This window comes from Rhinolophus sinicus, chromosome X (assembly GCF_036562045.2).
Source record: "Rhinolophus sinicus isolate RSC01 chromosome X, ASM3656204v1, whole genome shotgun sequence".
Taxonomy (NCBI): Eukaryota; Metazoa; Chordata; class Mammalia; order Chiroptera; family Rhinolophidae; genus Rhinolophus; species Rhinolophus sinicus.
In genome coordinates this window covers 100,870,940-100,892,095 of record NC_133768.1, presented here as the reverse complement: position 1 = coordinate 100,892,095, position 21,156 = coordinate 100,870,940, and the positions used below count along the sequence as shown (strand labels likewise).

General features: G+C 41.5%; 1 protein-coding gene and 1 pseudogene across 1 annotated transcript in view; both read left to right on the top strand.

Annotated features, from left to right (window-relative positions):
• The first annotated feature begins 12,518 nt into the window (after positions 1-12,518).
• On the top strand, positions 12,519-13,110 carry LOC141569751 (large ribosomal subunit protein uL6 pseudogene; annotated as a pseudogene).
• A 1,238-nt stretch (positions 13,111-14,348) lies between these two features.
• The window catches only part of FGF13 (fibroblast growth factor 13), a 514,926-nt gene continuing 508,118 nt past the window's right edge, over positions 14,349-21,156 (top strand). Inside the window, exon 1 of the mRNA XM_019750480.2 lies at positions 14,349-14,648. The gene's annotated coding sequence lies outside the window, so the exon portion shown is untranslated. The remainder of the gene's footprint in view (positions 14,649-21,156) is intronic.

Below are 21,156 nucleotides of genomic sequence, written 5' to 3'. Positions count from 1 at the left end.
GGCTGTGCCGATTGAAAAGCGGTGACCAGACTTGGTCACAAGCTGCACCCTCCACAACTAGATTGAAGGACAATGACTTGGAGCTGATGGGCCCTGGAGAAACACACTGTTCCCCAATATTCCCCAATAAAATTAAAAAACAAACAAACAGTGCTCTAGAGGATGGTTGGAAAGGCATGAGTCATGTGCTCCCATTCCACTATTCGTGGCTCCTGGCAGGTATTACTAATCAATCATGACATTGTCTCTGACTGAACCTGGACTTGGCCTTAGAGTCTTTCTCTAAATAGCATACTAGTCAGACACTACCCATTGAATGGAGGTGACCCGCTTGTCATCTCAGCATAAGTGGTACAGGACCCCCTCTACAGTAACCTGTGTGCGTATCTTAACACAGGAGAGAGGTGTTTTTCTGGGCAGGGGCTACAGGAGCTCCTGTGTAACTTCTGAAAATGCTGATAGCTGGGATGAGGATTAGATCCTTTATTTCTTGGTCTCATAAAGCAATCCTATTACAAATTCATGTTTTCAGTGGCAGTATTCAAAATGCACTCCTGCCATGCTATTTCAGTATACTAAGTCCCTCTTCCAGCCCTTGGCCATCAGTCACATCCCTTTGTCCCCTTTGCATGTATTGGGCTAAAGAGCTGTGGCTGTGGATTTGCTGATACACAAACACTTTGTGCCTTGCCCTTCCCTTTTGTAACACTCAGTGACCTTCTAATTTTTTTTTGTTAGTTTCAGGTGTACAAAGCAACACACTAGTTAGACATTTACACCCTTCAAAAAGTAATAACCCCTCTCCCCCAATCTACTACCCCTCTGACATCATATGTAGCTATTACAATACTATTGACTATATTATCCACAGTACTTTACATCCCATGAATATATATATATATATATATATATATATATATATATATATATATATATGTAGAGTTGGCATTCAATGTTATTCTATTTCAGCATCAGGTGTACAGTGCAGTGGTCAGGCATCTACAGAGTATGTGAAGTGATCCCCCTGATAAGTCTAGGACACTCTATTTAAGTAACCTTCTAATTTTTAAAAATTAGTTTCTATCTTGCCCATTCCATGAGAGCAGAAATCACATTTCTCTTGCTTCACTGTTTGTATTACTGTATTTTGCCTTGTATAGCGCAAATTTTTTTACCCAAATTTGTGACAGGGAAAAATAAGGATGCACGTTATACATGGGTAGTACTAATTCCATATGTATATAAATGTTTTTAATTATTTATGCTTATGAGTTAAAAGTGTGACTCTAGAAATCAATAACGATATCCATATGCAAAATAATCCCCAGGATACGGTCATCGGTTTTGTTGAATTTAGACGAACTTGAAGCGACGAAGAGTTCTTGGCCTTCTACGATGCGTAAATATAGTAAATTTGTTACCCGTACATAAAATTTCTTGTAACTCGTATCTGTTCCTGTGTTTTGTAATTATTTGTTACATAAAATTTCCTATACCATAATATGTTAAAAAAAAATGCTAAAATTCCTTTATAATACAAAAAACAGGTACGTAATGTAAACAAATAGAAATTTGAATTAAAACAAAAGAAAACAGTTAAAATGAAAGATTTTTTTCCCTCTGAAAGTTTGGGCCAAAAGCATCGGTGCGCATTATACATGCCAAAATATGGTAATTTCCTAAGGCTGCCATAACAAATTACCACAGATTGCATGGCTTAATACACTAACAGTGTAGTCTCTCACAGTTCTAGAGGCTAGAAGTCTGAAGTCAGTATTACTGGGGCCACAGTCAAGGCATTGCCAAGGCCACACTCCCTCTAAAGGAGTTGGAGAGAATCTGTTCATTGCCCCTTCCAGCTTCTGGTGGCTTGCAGAATTCTTGGGCTTGTGGCTACATCACTCCAATCTCTGCTTATGTTGTCACATGTCTTTCTGTAACTCTGATCGCCGTGTGTCCCTGTTTTAAGGACCCTTGAGATTACAATGGGCTTACCTGGGTAATTTAGGATAAATTCCTCCACTCAAGATCCTTAATTCAATCATAGCTTTTGCCACATAAGGTGATATTCAGGGGTCCCTTATAGGAATTATGCCTCGGATATGTCTTTGAGGCCATCATTCAGCCCACTACACTGCTGAATCACCGTCAGTGCCTGGCTCATGGTAGTCACTCAATTAAACTGTGATAGGAGTAGATGAAAGAATAAATAAATGAAGATGCAGGAGTAGGTTGGATGACATAGGAAAGGAGTCATTTTAGAGGGGAGAGCTCACCAAGGCAGCCTCGCGTAGTGCTTTAGAACACAGCCCCTGGGGTTAGACTGCCTGGGTTTGTACCACTACTTTGCCATTCACTGGCTGTGTGACCTTTGGCAGGTTACTTAACTTCTCTGTGTCTCTGTTTCTTCATCTGTATAATGAGGACGAAAATACCTACTTTGGAGAATTATTGTAAGAATTATATGAGTTATTGTTTATATAATTATTAGAATAGTGCTTAGCATGTTATCTAATATAATTTACTATCCCTAGCACTGTGCAAAGGGCCAGTCATGTAGGAGGTGCTGAATTCTGTATGTTGATTGAAATCTGGAAAGAAGGCATGCACCTTGTCTACCTGGCACTCTTGTCTTGGTAAAAACTTTGAGAAGAATCTCAGGATAGCTATACTATCCAAAAAAATGTAATAAGTGCCCTGGAAGGGGAGAATGAATCGTCCATAAGGATTCTGAGAGGGGATCATGACATACACCTATTGGCTTTGGGAATGCCTCATGAAAAGTGACAGTTTCTGAGTGAAACCTGGTGGATTTCCACAGTGGGCACAGGGGCAGTTCTTATGGAGGATCTGCTTGAAAAAAAGGGTGGAAGTAGGAATGCATGGCGCATGTCAGGTACAGCTATAACCTCGACAGTGGGTAGCAAGAGAGAGGTAGAGAAGCATCTTATCGTTGATTAGGCTCTGGTTGTGACAGCCTTGCATTCCTGGGCTAAGACAAGTTGATAGAGTAGGCAGTGGGAAGCCCTGAAAGACTTTTTTTAAAACTTTTATTTATTTTAAGTGTGTTTTTCCAGGACCCATCAGCTCCAAGTCAAGTAGTTGTTTCAATCTAGTTGTGGAGGGCGCAGCTCACAGTGGCCCATGTGGGGATCAAACTGGCAACCTTGTTAAGAGCACCGTGCTCTAACCAACTGAGCTAACCGGGCGCTCCATGAAAGATTTTTTAACTGAGTAAATTACATAACTTGTAGGCATGTTTTAGGAATACTGACTGGTGTTGGAGAGGAGTAGGGGAATTAGTTAGGACGCCACTGCGCTACACTAGGGAAGGGGTGAAGAGCCCTAACCTGGGCAGATGGCAGGAGGGACCGATCAGAACAGAAACCTATGACACATGTTGCAGGGATTAATGTAATGATAGTTAGTAGGAACGGATAGGGGAAAGAACACAGATTTCTAGGCTTTCCGACTGACTAACGGTGGGACTTAGGATAGTACCCATGAGTTCTCTGTGGCTCAGCTTCTTCATCTGTGAAATGGGGCTCTTGGCCTCCGAGAGGTGTTCTGAGGCACCCAGTGACATGGCCACGTAGCATAATGCAGACTCATTGGCATGTGGAAGATGTAGGATCTATTTCATTGAAAGTGACAGAAACACGATTCAATTAACCTTAAACCAAAAAGGGGAAGAATATATTGGCTCCCATGATCAAGCCAGGGTAAGGACAATAATGGAGTTGGCCTTGGGGACAGCTGCAGAGCAGGAAGAAGAATGCTTTAGGCATTCTTTCTTCCTGTCATCTGTTTTCTTTATGTGTCAGCTTCATTCCTTCCTGTTGGAGGCTGGCATCCTCCATGGGGTGAGAATCCCAAACACAGAGCAACTTCAAGCTCACATCCTTCCTGGCCATTGATTGGAGAACAAAGGGGGTCCTCATCTGCCGCTGCCACTTGAAGACTCCCAGAATTGGATGTAGATTGGCCAGGCTTATATGTTTTAAGCACTATTTGGACTTCATCTCTGTGGCCACAGCAGGAATGGGAGGTGGTATGCTTCCTAGGGTCACATAGTCACAGTGCAACAGGAACAGCTTCTCAAAAGAGAGGTGGGGACCCCAGACATAGCACCTGAGGTGATTTCTGGGACTTGGCAACTACCACGATGCCCGTCCCACAGGAGGTGAAGGTGAAGAAGGAGTCAAGATGGGTTGAAGGTTCAGGCCTGATTGTATCATTTGAAATGAAACATGGGGAAAGCAGGAGATAGAGCTGGTGTTAGGGAGCGTGCTCTGTGTGTTTGCATCCCTGCTGCCCTTGAACTCCAGGGTGTAAGTAGGCTGCATTAATGGCATCAAGTCAGCCTCCCCTCAGTCCCTGGCCTACCCCAGCCTTGTTAACAGCGGGATCTGCCCGGAAAAGCCCTTTGTCACCTGTGGCTCTGTTGAGATGCCATATTCTACTTTTCCAGTTTCTTGTGTGTGTGTGGGGTGGGGTGGGGTGGGTGAGTGGTTCTGTCCTGACACTCTTTTCAGCTGTTGTCATGAGGCACACACTTGATGCTTAATTAAAACCCGAAGCATGACTCCAATGGGCCCAAACTACGTGCTTCCTGCCAACTCCTCTATTTTCCTTCAGGTTATGCCATTTGTTTTTCTTAAAGTGTCACGATTAGATCAGAGCTGTGCCAGTCAGTACCAGCCCCTGGGCATTGTTGACCATGGTCTTGAACTTTTCAGATTGGACAACTACAACAGTTGGTTGATGATGGTGAGAATAGTGGAAATGATGGTGACGAAGAAGAGGAGTACCATAAGCATACAGAAAATTCCGCAATTTCCCGTAAGACCCGTCTTCTTTTAAAAGTGAGTCCTACTCACACCCGTCATCTCCATAGATCCTCGTGACGACTGTGGGAGGCAGTGAGGCCAACTGGAAAAAATGTAGCTGGCCGATCACAAGGACCTGGGTTTGTATCCCACTTCCTTCATGGGTAAGTCAGGTTACCCATTTTAGCCTCGGATTCCTTTATGTAAAACAGAATAATGATAATAATAATGATAATATCTGTTTTACAAGGGTTCAGGGAAGACTCCATGTGAAAAAACGCAAAGTGTCTGATGTAGTAGATGATCTAGAATCTTCATTCCTAATCTTACAGACCAAGGGCATGAAGGGTCAGGTATTTTAGCTTTATTACCTTGGACAAGTTGCTAAATATCTCTGTGCCGCAGGTGTCTCATCCATAGGAAGGGGAGAGGCTGCGAACGTACTTAACATGTATGCTCCTTGTGAATGTTAGATGTGTTTTCATTTGTTTGGCGGATAGAAGAGTACCTTGCCCCCGGTGAGCACTCCATAAATTAATTCTCAGAATCGGCAGTGATGAATTTGAATGCACCTTCACTATATACCAGCTTTAAAACCTGGGACTAATTACTGATGTACTCTCAGCCTCATCAGTGGTCATGAGGATTAAGTGAGGTCGTATATAGACAACACCCAACACTGTGTCCGGCATCAACTTTTAGCTGAGATGTTTCTCCCTTTGCTCAAACGTAGTCACATCGTGAAAAAGCCAAATCTTTTGGCTTGACAAAGCTGGACTTTGGTCAAAGAAATGAGACCTGCTGTGGATTGAATGGTGGACCCTCACGTGAATGTCCACCTTCTAATTCCCAGAACCTGGGAATGTAATCTTATTTGTATAAAGGGGTTCTTGTAGATGTAATTAAAGTAAGGATCTCCGTGGGATCCTCCCAGATTATCTGCATGGGCTCTAAATGTGGTGATTAGGGCCCTCCTAAGAGAAAGGAGAGGGAGATTTGACAGCGAGTCACAGAGAAGGGGATGTATAGGCAGCAGCAGGGGCTGGGGTGATACACATCTGAGCCAATGAATGCCCCGGGTTGCCAGCCACTCCAGGTAGCTAGGAGAGAGGCAGTGAGTGGATTCTTCCTCAGAGCCTCCAGAAGCAACCATCCCTCCTTCACTTTGATTTCAGACTTCTTGCCTCTAGAACTGCGAGACAATACTTTTCTGTTTTATGCTACCCAGTTCGTGGTACTTTGTTATAGCAACCCTATGAAACTAGTATAGACTGTAGATATTAATCTAAGAGATTAGTTGGGGTTGTGGAGGGATTTTCCCGCATTCCTGCCCCAGCAGCTGCAGCCCATGTCATTACCCTGCTAGAATTGGGGATCTGTATGTGGTTGGAGACTTTCAGAAGCCATAGAAGAAGATATGTTGAAATCCTTTCAAGTAATAGATAAGATTCCCCAAAGGAATGAATGGTCTCCTGCTCTAAGCAGGGATCACATCTCTGGGTACCCTAAGGGCTTCAAATAATTTAAGGGGTTGGCCATAAAAAGCCACTTGGGATATGAGGCCAGGCAGACTAACCTGTGTGATACAAGGAGTGAAAAGTGAAAGAAAAAGAAGACTCCATAGGAAACAAGAAAAGGTCAATTTATCCTCTTTGCTATGTTGTCATCTCATTGCTTTTGAAAGCTAAATTCCACTTAGGGAACGGAAAGGGAACTATGACTTATTGATTGCCCAGTCTCTGCAGGTGCTTTAGACACAATTTTGCATTTGACTGTCACCACTACCCAGAGAGGAAGACAAGTGAGAATAGGGCAAAATTTTTACTGTTATTATTCTCAGTTTACCAATGACGTAACTGAGACCCAAGTCTCATGGCTAGTAGTGACAGAGGTGGATTTTAAACTCACCAGTGACAAGGTAAAATGTGTGTACAAGTATATTTATGCCATTATCTAGAGAGATACAATTTTCATTGGATTTTTCAAGGGTGTTAATGACCCCAGAAGCTGAAGAACTCTTACCGGGGTCTCCTACTATTATTTTCTTGGTCTCCTATGACTTGTTACTGCTTTGGGCAATTCTTTCTTGAGACTTGCCTCTAAAAATAATTAAGCAAACAGACTTGGCAAGGTACACCTCCTCTGTGTCTTCATGACACAGTTCCACAGTGGTTTTCATGTCAGCTCATACTTTTTTCTCCCCTATCACACAGTGAGGAACTCAAGCATAGTGTTTTTTTTTTAATCTTTGCATCACTAGCACCAAACATAGGGCTTGGTAAATGTCAGATGGATGGCTGGGTTCCTGAATGTATGAATGGATGGAAGGTTGGGTGGATGGATGGAAGCGTGGGTCAATGGATGGATGAATAGATGTTGGTAGGCCCTTTCCAAGGTCAATACCCAGGCCTCTTTTATTGTGTGAAGCTTGTGAAAGAAATAATGCGAAATTCGGGTTGCAACCCTTGCTCTATTTTTAAAATATCATGAATAGGTTAAGAATTTAACAGGCATTTAATATATCAGCATAACTTTATTTGTTTTAAATGAGTTATTTTCTATAAAGGGCTCAGAACAGGGCCTGGTGTGTACTATGTACTGTGTATTGGCTGCTGTTGTTATCATTTAAACATGATGTCAAAATATTAACTATAATGCCCTCTGTTAATGTGTGGCTTAGGCCCAGCGTCTTCCTTCCCTCATAACCCCCACTCCACTTAAGGAACCCTGGTTCCATGATTATTAGGGTAATTCTTTTCTTTGAGGAACAGTCATTTAGTCCCTTTGCCTCATGTCTGAAAGCCCTTATTGTATATGTATTTTGAAAGAAGTTGGTTTAGCTAATGAAGTACAGATGCTCTTCAACTTATGATGGGGTTATATCCCACTGAACCCATCATAAGTTGAATGTATTGTTAGTTGAAAATGCATTCAATATACCTAACCTACTGAACATCATAGTTCATACCTTGAATATGCCCAGAACACGTGCATTAGTCTATAGTTGGGCAAAATTTTCATGCTGCTGCTGTCCAGCATCGAGAGAGTATCGTACCCCATATTGGTAGCCTGGGAAAAGGTCCAAATTCAAAATTCAAAGTAGGGTTTATATTAAATGAGTACCACTCATCAAGTCAAAAAAATCACAAGTTGAGCCATCGTAAGTAGGAGACCATCTTTATATTATACTTTGTTAAAATGAAAGAGGTTTATAAGCAGCTATGTAGCAATAGAAAGAGCACTGGTATTTCAGCTCTAATGTCTACTCCTGACTCTGTCCCTAAGATACTATGTGACCCTGAGCCAACTCCTTTCCCTTATGAGCCTCAGTCTCCTTATCTGTAAAATGGAAGAGAGAATTAGATCAGATGACCTATAAGGCTCACTTGAGTTTTGGAAATATTCTGAGTCTCTCAGTCCACTGGTCATGTTGGATGATCAGAATTAGTAGACTAGTAACATCCCAAGATTCCTGGGTAAGGCAGGATATAATTTTCTGCCCCCTCATCAATTAAGAGGGAAAAGGCCATGAGGCAATTCCCAGCTATCCCAAAGGGTGAAGAAGGCTGCAGAGACAGTATAGTTTAGCTCTATTTCCAGGATTTCTGGCTATGGTTGAACTGATGAGTTAACAGGTGCTTTTAAGAAAATACTTTGACTTTCCTTGTCCCTTTGGAGTATAGAAGGGTGGAACAGAAGAAGAAATGGTAATTTCGAGGGTCTACCATGAACCAGATAGGATGCTACGTATTTCCAAATACATTATTATCTGCATTTTATGGATAAAGAAGCTAAAGCTCAAAGGGATGGAATGACTTCAACAGTCTGATACACAACTTTTCATTTTCTTGTTGCTACTCTCTCTCTCACTCCCCTAGTATTCAGAGGAACCAGACAATGGCTTTTTCTGGAGCCCTTTTCTGGTATGACTGGGTCTAAGATCTCTGTTGTATAGCTTTCATCATGGTAGCCTTTATAATAGCTAGGTTTGTGAAGGAAGTTGAACCAGAGTGATTTGACAGGAGCACTAAGGAAACAACAGAAAACAAAAAATACAAAACACTTGCTTAACCCAAAGTACATGTGTTTTCCTGCTCCCCAACATGTGAGCTGCTTGAGGCCCTCCTTTTTTGACTAGCCCAACACAAGAGCATTGTACTTCAATCCTGTGAAGAATTCTGTTGCTATCCCAAGCCCAAGGCAAAAACCTCTGAAAGCCATCCCAACTGTTTCAAAAAGTCCCTTTTCTCTCCACCAACAACCCTGCCCCATCCTCATCCAGTGGGGTTTCCTCTTGTCCTGCCTGGGTTCACTCGCCAGGAGGCTTCTGGTTGGTATTATCATTACCCATCCAAAGTCTGGGATGTTTCCATAGGCCAAAACTCAAAAGGTTAGAGTTTGGATTAAGAAAAGTTTTGTTTAATGAGAAGGTGCTAACCCTGAAGATAAGAGACCTAGTGGTGTCTCAAATTGATCTTAAGAAAGTACAGAGTTCAGGCTTCTTTTAAGTCAAGGGAAGGGGAAATGGGAGGTGCAAGAGGTGATTGACATCAGGGCTCCACCAGGGATCCCAGGAAGATTCTGTTAGTTGATGTGAGTCCATGTGGTTCTTGAAAATTGTTGATAAACAACACATACTTCCCTTTTCTCATCAAGCCCAAAGCAGAATTCCTCTAATGATGAGCATGTCTATGTGCAAGACTAAGCAGAAGCGATTAGCCAGAAGGCCTTGGGAACAATGCAGGCTTGACCAAGATGGAGTGAGAGAGACCTAGCATGTTGCTCTGTTACATTATTTTCCAGTCTTGTCCTGCAGTGCACTGGACTTGTTTCTACTTATCCAGCATTTATTTCCCTATCTTCTGGTGAAACTTATTTGTAATCGAGGAACCAGTTGGCTCCTATTCTCAGTCCAATTGTTTCAAGAGTAGGCATGTGACCTAGGCTTGGCCTAACTGATGAATTTCAAGTTTTTGGCCACACTGCCAGTCCAGTTCCATGAAACTCCATTCTGGAATTTTCATTGGAATTATTGGAAGAGGTGTCTCTTTCTATGAGACTATATCTGTCCTGTACCTATTACCCAGCTATAGCCATCTTCTACTCAGAATCAGTCATGTTTCATCTGTAGCCCTACCCATTCCCTCCTATCAATTATATATTGTTGAAGCCAGTCTCAGACATCATATAATTTCATCTATAAATGTTTCACTGTATGTCTCCACATGGTAAGGTAATTTTATTACTGTAATTCTATCACATCTAAAAATGAACAACTTCTTAACTATCAAATGTCCCGTCCATATTAAAATTCCCCCTATTGTTTGACAAATGTGTTCTTACATTTGGTATGTTTGATTCAGGGTCCAAACAAGGTCCATATATTGAATTTGGTTGTTTCTCAACTGTCTTTCAATCATTAAGTTCTCCCTTCTTTTTCATTTCCTTGAAATATATTTGTTGAAGAAACAGGAGACCAAAAACTTGTTCCTTGCTTTTTTCCTGGTGTCTAGTGTGGTGCTAGAAAAGTACTAGAACTTAACCAATGTTGGTGAATGAATGAATGAATGAATGAATGAATGAGGGAGTGCAGGGCTACAGCCTCATCAGTCTTGTGCAGCACTTGGATGGATTTCCAGTTCTAAGGGGCCTTTACTTGTTGTCCATTCTTGGAATAGCCTGTCTTCATTGACCCCTGGGTCTCTTCGTGGGCAAAGTGGAGATCCTAATACCTGTCTTCGGCTCCAGTTCCTGGGGAGATTGTGACAAAGGCTGAGCTTTTCAAAGTAAAGCTTAAAACAGTTTTGAGCAATTGATGCTATAAATACCAGTGGTAGAATTCTATTATTAAATGTCTTTTGTTCACAGAAGCTTCAGGCAGAGTGGTAAGGTTGAGAAGTAGAACCCCTTTTTTTTTTCCTTTGTGCTTCTGTGAGTGTGGTAATTAGAACAGGCATGGCTAGGAGCATGCCCTAGGGTGGGGAGCCCAAGGGCTCCCTTCAGACATGCCAGCCCTGCTCTGGCTGGGGCAGGCCCACAATATCCTATTCCATCCAGGCAAAAATAGAATAGCCTGGAGAACACAGGGACTGAGACAACTGTTCCTGTTTTGAAAAGTATCGGAAGGATGTAGCTACAGGTGGGGGGTGAATGTCTGCCCCTAAGAGGGAAGCCCAGCCAGGAAGTTGCTGGGCCCCCTGGGGGGATAGCTGAGCATTGGGCTGTACTCATGACAGCACCTACGGGTCTGGTCTGCTCACTGGTGACAATGGAGAACTTCTTGCCTGAAAATTCTGCCTGTGTTTATGAGTCAATTATTTTTCATTTCAAACAAAGAGATCAGAGAAGCTTTGATGAGTGGCCAAGAACTGCTACAGAAAAGTTAATAGGCAGTTAGATCAAGTTTCATCTTTCCTTGGTTTGGAGAGAATCCCATTCTGAAGCCAGCAGCCAAAGGATACTACTCTGGGCCACGCAAGCAGCCAGGAAACAAAAGAGGCCTTCCTAGTCGGCTTTTTTTTACTTGCACTGCAGTTGCGGGGGTGCTTTACAGGAGGCTGTATGTGGTATCTTCCTTCCTACTGAGTCCCCACTCACCCACACTTTCCACAAGGTGGCACTTGTTGAGGCCAATACCTTGTGTCTATAATCTAATGGGCATGCATGCATGCACGGTGTGTGCTATGGGAATTACAAAAATGACAACAGAACATAGGAGTTTGCAAAATGAGCAAATCACTAAGAATTTAAAAACTAAGTTGAAAAGTAATGAGGACTTAAAAGTACCCATATGTGAAGTGGGAAGTTTTAAAGTTGCAGCCTTTTCTAAGCGTTCTGTATGCCTAAAAGTAGAGTTTATTTTGGAAGTGGAAAAAGTATGCCTTTTTTCCCCTTCAACTCAAAAGTGGTTGAACTGATTTAGCTCGAGGTATAAAAAGACAAACAGCAAATGCGCCCTGGTACAAGATTTCTGTGTGCAATAGAGTGGAAGCAACCAGAGGGGTAAGACCATGAAAATCTAGTGCCTTGAAATCATATTCCTTCAGCTGATTTTTCAGCTAACCATTGGAGGGTTTGGAGGGTAGGTTTGGAGTATGGGGTTCTGAGTCAAGTAGGCAACTAATTCAAAATTAAACCTTCTTTTTAATAAGAGGTTGCTAGAAATTTGTGGGAATCTGAAATTATTTTTCTAAACATTCTCATCTAATTTTTTATAAAGCTACCAGCACAACGAGGATGGCCATATGTGTATAACTAATAAACTTATGTGTATATTGACCAATTAAAGAGGAAAGTGATTCAGAGTTGTTAGCAACACAAAACTGTGGAGACAAATAGACCTAGATTCATACCCCAGCTCTTCCATTTACTATCTGCTTGAACTTGATACTGAACTTTACTTCATCTGTAGAACTGAGATAATTTTATCCAAGAAGGTTGCGATAAGTATTAATCTAACACAGAATCGTACCTGACATATAATGAAACCCCCAAAATACTGGTTATAGTAGTAGAATTTTTGAATTGGGGGGTGGCGCAAGGGCTTTTTTTAATGCTCTTTTCTACCAAATCATTTAGATGAGTGTTTTTTTGGAAAAGTAGAATTGTATAGTGACCAGCAGCTAGAAATACATTTTATGTGGTGATTGAGTACGCATATATGTATAAGAAACAAAAGTTTCACTCTTTGCTGCATCCACTGCGAGAATGAAGCCCATTCTGGGCAGTCAGATGGTGGACATTCTGGAAATCGTGGCCATCACTCTGCAGGGACGCACAGGTACTGGGAAGGGCCCCAGAGCCACCCTGCGGAGGGACTGCAATCACATCCATGCAGAACTCAGTCTCCTTGGAAAGAAGAAGAGGCTCCGGGGTGACAAATGGTGGGGAGATAGAAAGGAACTGGCTAGTGTTCGCACTATCTGTGATCACGTACAGAACATGATCTAGGGTGTTACACTGGGCTTTTGTTACAAGACGAGGTCTGTGTGTGCTCACTTCCCCGTCACCGTTGTTAGCAGGAGAATGGTTCTCTTGTTGAAATCCGAAATTTCTTCGGTGAAAAATACATCCGCAGGGTTCAGATGAGGTCAGGTGTTGCTTGTTCAGTATCTCAAGCCCAGAAAGATGAGTTAATTCTTGAAGGAAAGGATGTTGAACTTGTATCAAATTTAGCTGCTTTGATTCAACAAGCCACAACAGTTCAAAACAAGGGTATCAGCACATGTTGGGAGGGTGTCTGTGTTCTGAAAGAGGAAGAGTTCAGCAGGCTGATGAATGAGATCTAAGCTGTCCAGCTCCAGAAACAGCAAAGTGCCGAGTGATTATTCAGACGTACTATTTGTGATATAAAGATGCAATAAAAGTCATGTATGTATTTGGGGGGAAAAACAGAAACAAAAGTTTCACAGAACAATACTCATTTTTACTGTGTTTATTCTGTTCTGTTGTGTTCTGTTCTGTTCTGTTGTGTTCTGTTCTGTTCTGTTCTGTCCCGTCCCGTCCCGTCCCGTCCCATCCCATCCCATCCCATCCCATCCCATCCCATCCCATCCCATCCCATCCCATCCCATCCCATCCCATCCCATCCCAATCAACTCTGTTCTTTTGTGCTCTAGTCAATTCCATCCTATTCTACTCTACTGGATTCGTTTTATTTCCTTTCATTTTTAAATGCTGAGTACAGTGCACTAAATAGATTTCACGACTGTGTAATGTGTTTTGGCTCACAGTTTGTAAAAACACTTACATAGATGAATCTGGGGAAGGCCATTACCACTCTCAGAATCCCAGAGAGCTGTCTTCTTCTGAATTTACACCTCTGGTCAAGGTTTGGAGCCAAAATAAATGTTCCCTGAATTTTCTTCCCCATTAAAACTACCTCTTAGAACAATGAATGACTAAGCTGCTGAGTGACTAGACACCAGTCCTCATCATATTTCACCCCTGGCCTGGCTCTTGGATGATGACATTCTTTCTTTTCTAGACGTTTCTAGGAAGTCAGGCCAGGATCCGGGTTTGGCTTGCAGAATCAGGTGTGTGCGCGTGCGTGCGTGCGTGTGTGCGTGCGTGTGTGTGTGTGTGTGTGTGTGTGTGAGAGAGAGAGATTGAGAGAGAGATTGAGAGAGAGAGAGAGAGAGAGAGAGAGAGAGAGAGAACGAGAACGAGTGAGAGATTGATTGTAGGGATTGGGGAAGAGAGGTAAAGGACTACCAACTTCTCAGTTTTTCCCTCTAATGTCTGCAGCCTATCAAGTTTGTGCCCAGTTGGAGTGAATGGCCATTCCCTCTGGAGATGTCTGACTCAGTGATTAAGAGCCAAAGCACCAAGAGTCGGCAGCTCTTCGCTCCACCTCCCTAGTTTGGTTCCTTCGCCTTGTCAGAGACTTGGTCCAGTAAGATGATCTGACCACAGCTGGTCTCCTGCACTTAGAACAAGTTGGAAGCAAGAGAACTTGGGGATGGAATTTGGTTTCACTATAAATAGCTGCAATATAGACCCTGTGACTTACCACTCCTCAGAACAGTCTGATATGAACCGCTCAGGGTTCACTGACCCCTGCAATCATTTTGGACTATTTGCTTTTCCTGCCTGAAGTCCTTGAAACCAGGAGGGGCTTTCGGAGTTGGGGGTGCTTTGGCTTAGATGCAGACTCTTGCAAATCTCAGAAACACATGGTGACGATATGACCAAGCTTCCTCTCCCACTGGGAGCGCGTGACTGCTGGCACTTATAACAACAGGTCCCTTTAAGATTTTGGTCCATGGTGAGATCTTGCTTGTTCATCACTACCAGGCCCTTTTTGTCTCCACTTCTAAGGTAGGTGAAACCAAACTCATTGTGGGAAATACTAGTGGAATTGTGACCTTCTAGGTAACCTGGGCACAGGTTTCCTCAGCCTGCAGCTTGGAGGCATATGTTAGGGCAGGTCATAGCTCAGAAAGAAAAGTGTAAATTTATGCTCCCAACACATTGATCAAGCCACAGCAATGTTAGGAAATTATTTTCTTTCCTTGTACTCTCCTACCCAAAAGCCAAGGTATTAGCTAGCTAGAAATGCCTCAAATATTAAAGTTCACCCTTTCTCAACCTTTCTACCTGGAGGTGCTTTTTTCGAGGTGCCTCATTTTTCCTGTCCTGCTAGTAAGTCTGAGAATTTGAATTTTGCTGAGGGCACTCCTTATCTGTGTTTGCCTTTTTCTTCTGTACAGCAACAGAGAGTAATACAGAGCTACCTAGAGCAGGGATTCCTGTAGTTTAGGCAGTCCCAGCGAAAGAGGGAACCCAGTCCGGGTGCACAAGAGACTTGCTAGGTATTCCATTTCCTTCCTGTCAGGACCCGCCTTTGTTTTCTAGTCTGTTTATAGCAATGGGCCTTGGGGAAGGAGTTGGAATTGAAAGGGAGCTAGAAAGTTCTGGGTGCGAGGTTCGGGGTCCTCTGAAAGAAAAAGAAGCTGCCTTGGTTGTTGGAAGGTTAAACACTAACCATTCTTGCTTAAAGTTGACTTTTGAGCATTGGGCTGCTAAGCAGAGTGCATTGCCTGCATTCCAGCTTGCCAAACTAAGGTCAAACTAAGGTGTTTTCATGTAAATGAAGAGACACTAGTATAATAACAGACATGCTTACTTTAAATGAAAATGACAATCTTAAAATATTACATGGGTGGAGGAAACAAATCTTCAGATTCAGAATCATCTGTGTCTGGGATTTTTTTGTTTGCTTTTTTTTTTAAATTGAAGGCTAGATTACTGACTGAAATTTGAACGGTATAGCCTGTCTTCATTTTGTTTTCCCGTTTCACCCATCTTCAGAGTAGATGACTGTCCAAATAACATAAATTTAACATGTTAACCCGACAAGACCAAACCTCGGAAGTCATGTGGTCTAATCCGAAACTGGAGCATGAGTTGGGATGAGTGATCCTTTGATCTGTACCTAAATTGTTGTGTCAACTTTCCCTGTGAATTCAAAATGGATACATGGTAGATATTTCCATTTTGAAGCCATGGCTCATTGGGCATCACATGCTACTAGCACTTTCTCCTTTCAAATATTACTTTAAGGTTCATTCATGAGGCTGCAAAGCTAGATGAAACTAGAACATTTTCAGTAATTCCCCCCATGTTGCATTTGTGCTACCATTTGGCATGAATAATACCGGGTGCTGGTCTTACCATCCAAATGTGTTGTCACATTTTATTGAAAGTTGTCAGGGGTTTGGCATTCAGATTGGTTATGTGTTTTACTGAAACCCTTTCGAGAAAGTGATTTGCTGGATGTTGCCTGTAAATTCCACACTTGCCTATTCTTTGAAGCACTCCCGACAATTCTGATGCATGGCCAGATTTGGGAAGCAATGTGAAAGTCAAGGTCCACCTGTTTTTGTTTCGTTTGTTTCTGTCAAAAATCTTAATGAATTAAGTTCAAACTTCTTCCCTTGGCATTCCCCAGACCCTCTCTGATCTGGCCTTAATCAACGGTTCCAGTCTTATTCCTCATTATTCCTTCTCACCACCCCTTCCCCAGTGAAATTGAATTGGCCATGTTTTCCATTTTGTTTTCATGCCTGGGCACTTTGCTAATGTTATTGCATTTGACCGCTGCGTCCTTCCTCACTTTTCTGCATGCTCACATCTCCATTTCTCACGGTGTGTACTTCTGTGTGCATAAGGACTTGGTCGGTGTCATTAAAACACCCAATCCTGGGACTCACTCAATTCTGTAGATTCTGATTCAGCAGGTCTGGTGTTTTGCAGCACCTCAAAGGATCTGATGCTGACCAGCTTTCAGAGACACTGCATCTAGCTCAAATGTCACCGCCTTCTAAATCTATTTCTCGAAGCGTTCGTGCTTCCCCACTCCAACTCCCATAGCATTTGGTTTTAGCTCTGGAATTTAACACTTCACTGTCTACCTTTTATTTGAATTATTCCTATACATCATCATTTCCTTCACTCACCATAACATTCGTTGAGTACCTCATATAAAAGGTTTACCTTTCCTTCAGGAACCCAAGCTCCTTGACAGAAGGGTCTCCGTTCATTTCTCTTTGTAAACACCTCGGGCATGAGTTTGGAGTGTGTCAGTGGGCACGACAAAGTATAAACCACCCTGCAATGGATTAGGCTTTATTTTCCCTAAGAGGTGTGCATGTAAGGAAATTCCTTTCTGTCCCCATCCCCTAAATCTGAGATTTATGCACGAGAGTGCGATCTGAGAAGCCTTCTGTGGTTGGGCAATCTTACAGCACAGCGACGACTGGGTTCCAGGGAGTCTTGCGGATTAGGTAGGATGGGAAAGCACTTGGCATTTCTAAATACAGTAGTTCTGTCGTTAGGGAGGGATTAGCACAGTGCCAACGGGGCAAGAGACTTGTGTGATAGGGATCTTCAGGGTCTTCACTCGGGACAGGCTTCCCTTCCTTACCTCACCTGGTGCAGCAACTGCAATGACTCTGGAATTGTCTGTTACTGAACTGCTGTGGCTCTTTAGTTATTTTTAATTTACTTATATCCATATAATACATAATTATATAAAATATATAATAACCACTATTTCTAGCCTAGAATGTATCCTTCCATATTCTGTTCTCATATAATTACACAAACCATGCATATGTGCACATATATACATACATCCATCTTTTTTATTATAGATTATTTTACAGAAATTCCATGTTACTCACACTTTTCTGTCTTTTATGACAAAATTCTTGCCATTTACTAGTTATGTGACCTTAGGATTTCAGTGTCCTCATCTACAAAATGAGAATGATAATAATACCTATCTAATAGGATTGCTATGAGGACTCAATGAGTTAAAACACATAAAACACTTAAAACAGTGCTACATATGCGTTGGCTGTTTTCATTGTTACTATGATTCTCACTCAAAAAAACCTACAAGTCAACTGCAGTTGCTCTATTTCTGTGCAACTGCAGCTGCACAGAATTTCGGGGTATAGATGGAGAATGATTTATCTAACCATATGACTTTTAGCTGATATTCACTTTGCTTCCTTTTTTGTTTTTTGGTCACTAAAAAGCAATACTGCAATAAACACCTTTGTATATATACCCTTACATGCACTTTTTTCCCCTTACTCTGGGACAGATTCCCGAGAATGGAATAAGTAGGTTAAAAGTGTGTGTGTGTGTGTGTGTGTGTGTGTGTGTGTGTGTGTATGTGTGTGTGTGGTTTCAGTGTCATTAAATATTGCCACATTGCTTTCTAAAAAACATGTAGCAAATGCCCGATTCCACCAGCCATGTGTGGATATATACCTCTTTCTGCAATCCTATTTTCTGTTGATTTGACTGCTCTTTTTAAATTTTATCATTTCTATGGCTGAACGTGTGATCGCATTGTTACTTGAACTTGAGTTTCTCTAGCTACTCAGGAGTCTGAGCATCCTTTGAAAAAAATTGTTTGCCTTTTGGATTTGCTTTTCTGTAGTGTGGTGTTTTATATCCTTTGCTTATTCTTTGAATGGGATGTTTTTCCTTGCCAATTTTTAAGAGCTCCTTGTATATTATAGCTATATAAGCCCCTCATTTGTTTTCTGTGTGCAGCTGTGTTTTCAGTTTCTTGTCTTACTGATTTTAATTATTGTAACTTGTGCCAAAATTTTGAAAAATTGTATATAGTCAAATTTCTTTTATACCTTCTGGGTTTTGAGGATTGGTTAAGGGGGTCTTCCCAGGCCTAGTTTGTTCATGCAGTTTCTTAGATTTGTTTTGCAAGGCTTTTATTCTTTTTATATTTAAATATGTCTTTATTTAGAAACTATATTGAGTTTTTGGTGTAAAATAGAGGTCTGATTATATATTCTTTGCAATTAATAGTCAGTTGCATCCATATTGTTCATTAAAAATCCATATTTTTCCCCACTGAAATGAATTTGGTACGGTAAAGGAAGACCATATAAAACAAATAGTGTTTCTCTATTTAAGCGATCAGCACCAAGAAATGAAAATGGGAAATTAAATGCTCATATATGAGATTTAATTCTGTATTCTATTTTATCCCTCTGATCGAATTGTCTGTTATTCCTATGCCACAACCATGTTTTGACTTGGTTATAGTGACTTTAGGTTATATTCTGATGTCTGGTTAAGATATTTGTCATTATTCTTATTTTTCATGGTTATTCTAAGGCTTTTATTCTTCCATATGAGAATTAAGATGATGTATATAAATAAATCCCCTCTTTTTCCCTTGAAAAATCATGTTGAGAATTTAAATTGGAATTTTAAAAAGCAATACTGATTTGGGGGAGAATTGAAATTTTATGATAGAAAGTCCTATGTTTTTTTTATTCGTTTTTCTTTTTTTTTTTTAATTTTGTTTTAGTCCTTCAGTAAGCTGTTGGCAGTTTTCTTCATATGGGCCTAATGCTTTTCTAGTTAAATGTAGTCCTGTGTATTATATAGGTTTTTTTCCCTATTGTGAATATAATTTTTCGCATTTTCATTTCTTGGTGTTGATCGCTTAAATAGAGAAACACTATTTGTTTTATATGGTCTTCCTTTACTGTACCAAATTCTCTAAATAAGTTTCACCGATTTTACTAGTGTTGTTTGTCTAGATGTAAAAATATACCATTAGTAGACAAAGAAATACATGTCTTTTCTGATATTTATGTTAGTTCTTTTTATCTTTTTCTTTTTTCTTTTGGTCTGGTTTCATGAGCTAGAATCTCCAAGGCAATGTTGAATGATAATAGGAGTAGGAGGCATTCTTGTCTACTTCTAAATTTTATTTGATCAGGTCAGTGTTTTGCCCTTTGGGATAATATTTGGCATCCGTTTTTGGTAAACAGTCTGTATTATTTTATGATATTTTCCTTATAATCCTATTTAATTTAGAAATGCATTAGGAATACAGTTGAATATTATTAGTTGACTTTTAGGCTTTTCTTGATAACATTATTCATGTGGCTGTCCTCTTTAATTTATTGATGTAATGAATTATGTTGATAGATTTGCTGATATTGAACCTCTGTTGCATTTCCAAATGTAATCCTATATGTCAGTTAGTAATTTCTGTGAAACAAATTAGCCAATATCTCAGTGGCTTCAAAAACAACAATCATTTGTTATTGCTTGTTTTCTTCAGGTTAGTTGGGGTCTGGTCAATCTCGTCTCTGCTCTGCTGAGTAGCTCTGCCTGTCACTGTAGGTCTGTTGGTCTATTGAAGCTGATTTACTTCAGGTGGTAGCTAGAGTGGCTCTGCCCCAGGGAACTCTTGTTGTTCTTCTGAGACAAGTAGGTTAGTCAGGCTTGTCTCAAGGTGACTGGAGAAGCACAAGAGCAACGGTGGAAATATATAAGGCCTCTGCTGGGAAGTGGCAACCATCTCCCTCTTTTTATTCAGCCAAATGAGACATTTGGCAGATACCAAAGTTAGGAGACAGTAAGATGCATGCCATGTTTATAAGACGGACTCTAAATCACATAAAAAACTCCTGACACAAGGAGGTATGAAAATTTGGGGCCAATACTGTAATCCAACACACTGTATGTAGCCATAATTTTACTTTTTTTAAAGATTATATTTAAATGGATTGTATTTGGTAATGATTTACTCAACACTTCAGCATCTATATTTAAAACGGAAATGTTCACAGATTTCTCTTTTGTTGCCTCCTTTGTCGGTTTAGAGATTGAGTTTGGGTTGGTTCCCTAAAACAGAATTAAGGGTGCCCCCATTGACCTGCTTCGCAGATGACCCCAGCAGCTTTTGCCACTAAAGAAATCAATAGCCAGCAATGCCATCGCAACCCCGCCCCCCCCCGCCCCCCCGTGGATTTCACTGGGTTTTTGGGCTATAGGTATTTGCATTCATGGACACCAGCCACCTGAGTCTCTTCCTCTTCCCTTCCCCCTGCTCTTACCCAAGTCCCGGACCTGGACCCACACCTGTACCAGCAACCGGCCCAGGACTCTTCAGCTGCAGAAGTCAAAGACTCAAATCTAGACCCCCACAGCTGAACCACACAGCTGTGTGCACTCCCAGGTCTAGACTCTCCAGCTGTTTACTTGCACTCTGCCAACCTGGCCCCCATACACACCCTTCAATGCCTTATGCACACCTGTGGCAAGGTCTTAATATTAGTAACTCCAGAAGTGCACACTGATGGCAAAGGCCCCATAGCTGTTAGTGAACCTGGATCTGGCCATGTCTACTGTCAGTGGCCTGCATCCCTGGGCTCCCCTGCGTCGAGTCCCTGCCACAGTGCACATGGATGTCCCCAGCCTGACTGTCAACATTGGCTTACCCTGCTGTGTGCATTCCCATGGGAAGACCATGCAGCCACAGGCAGGC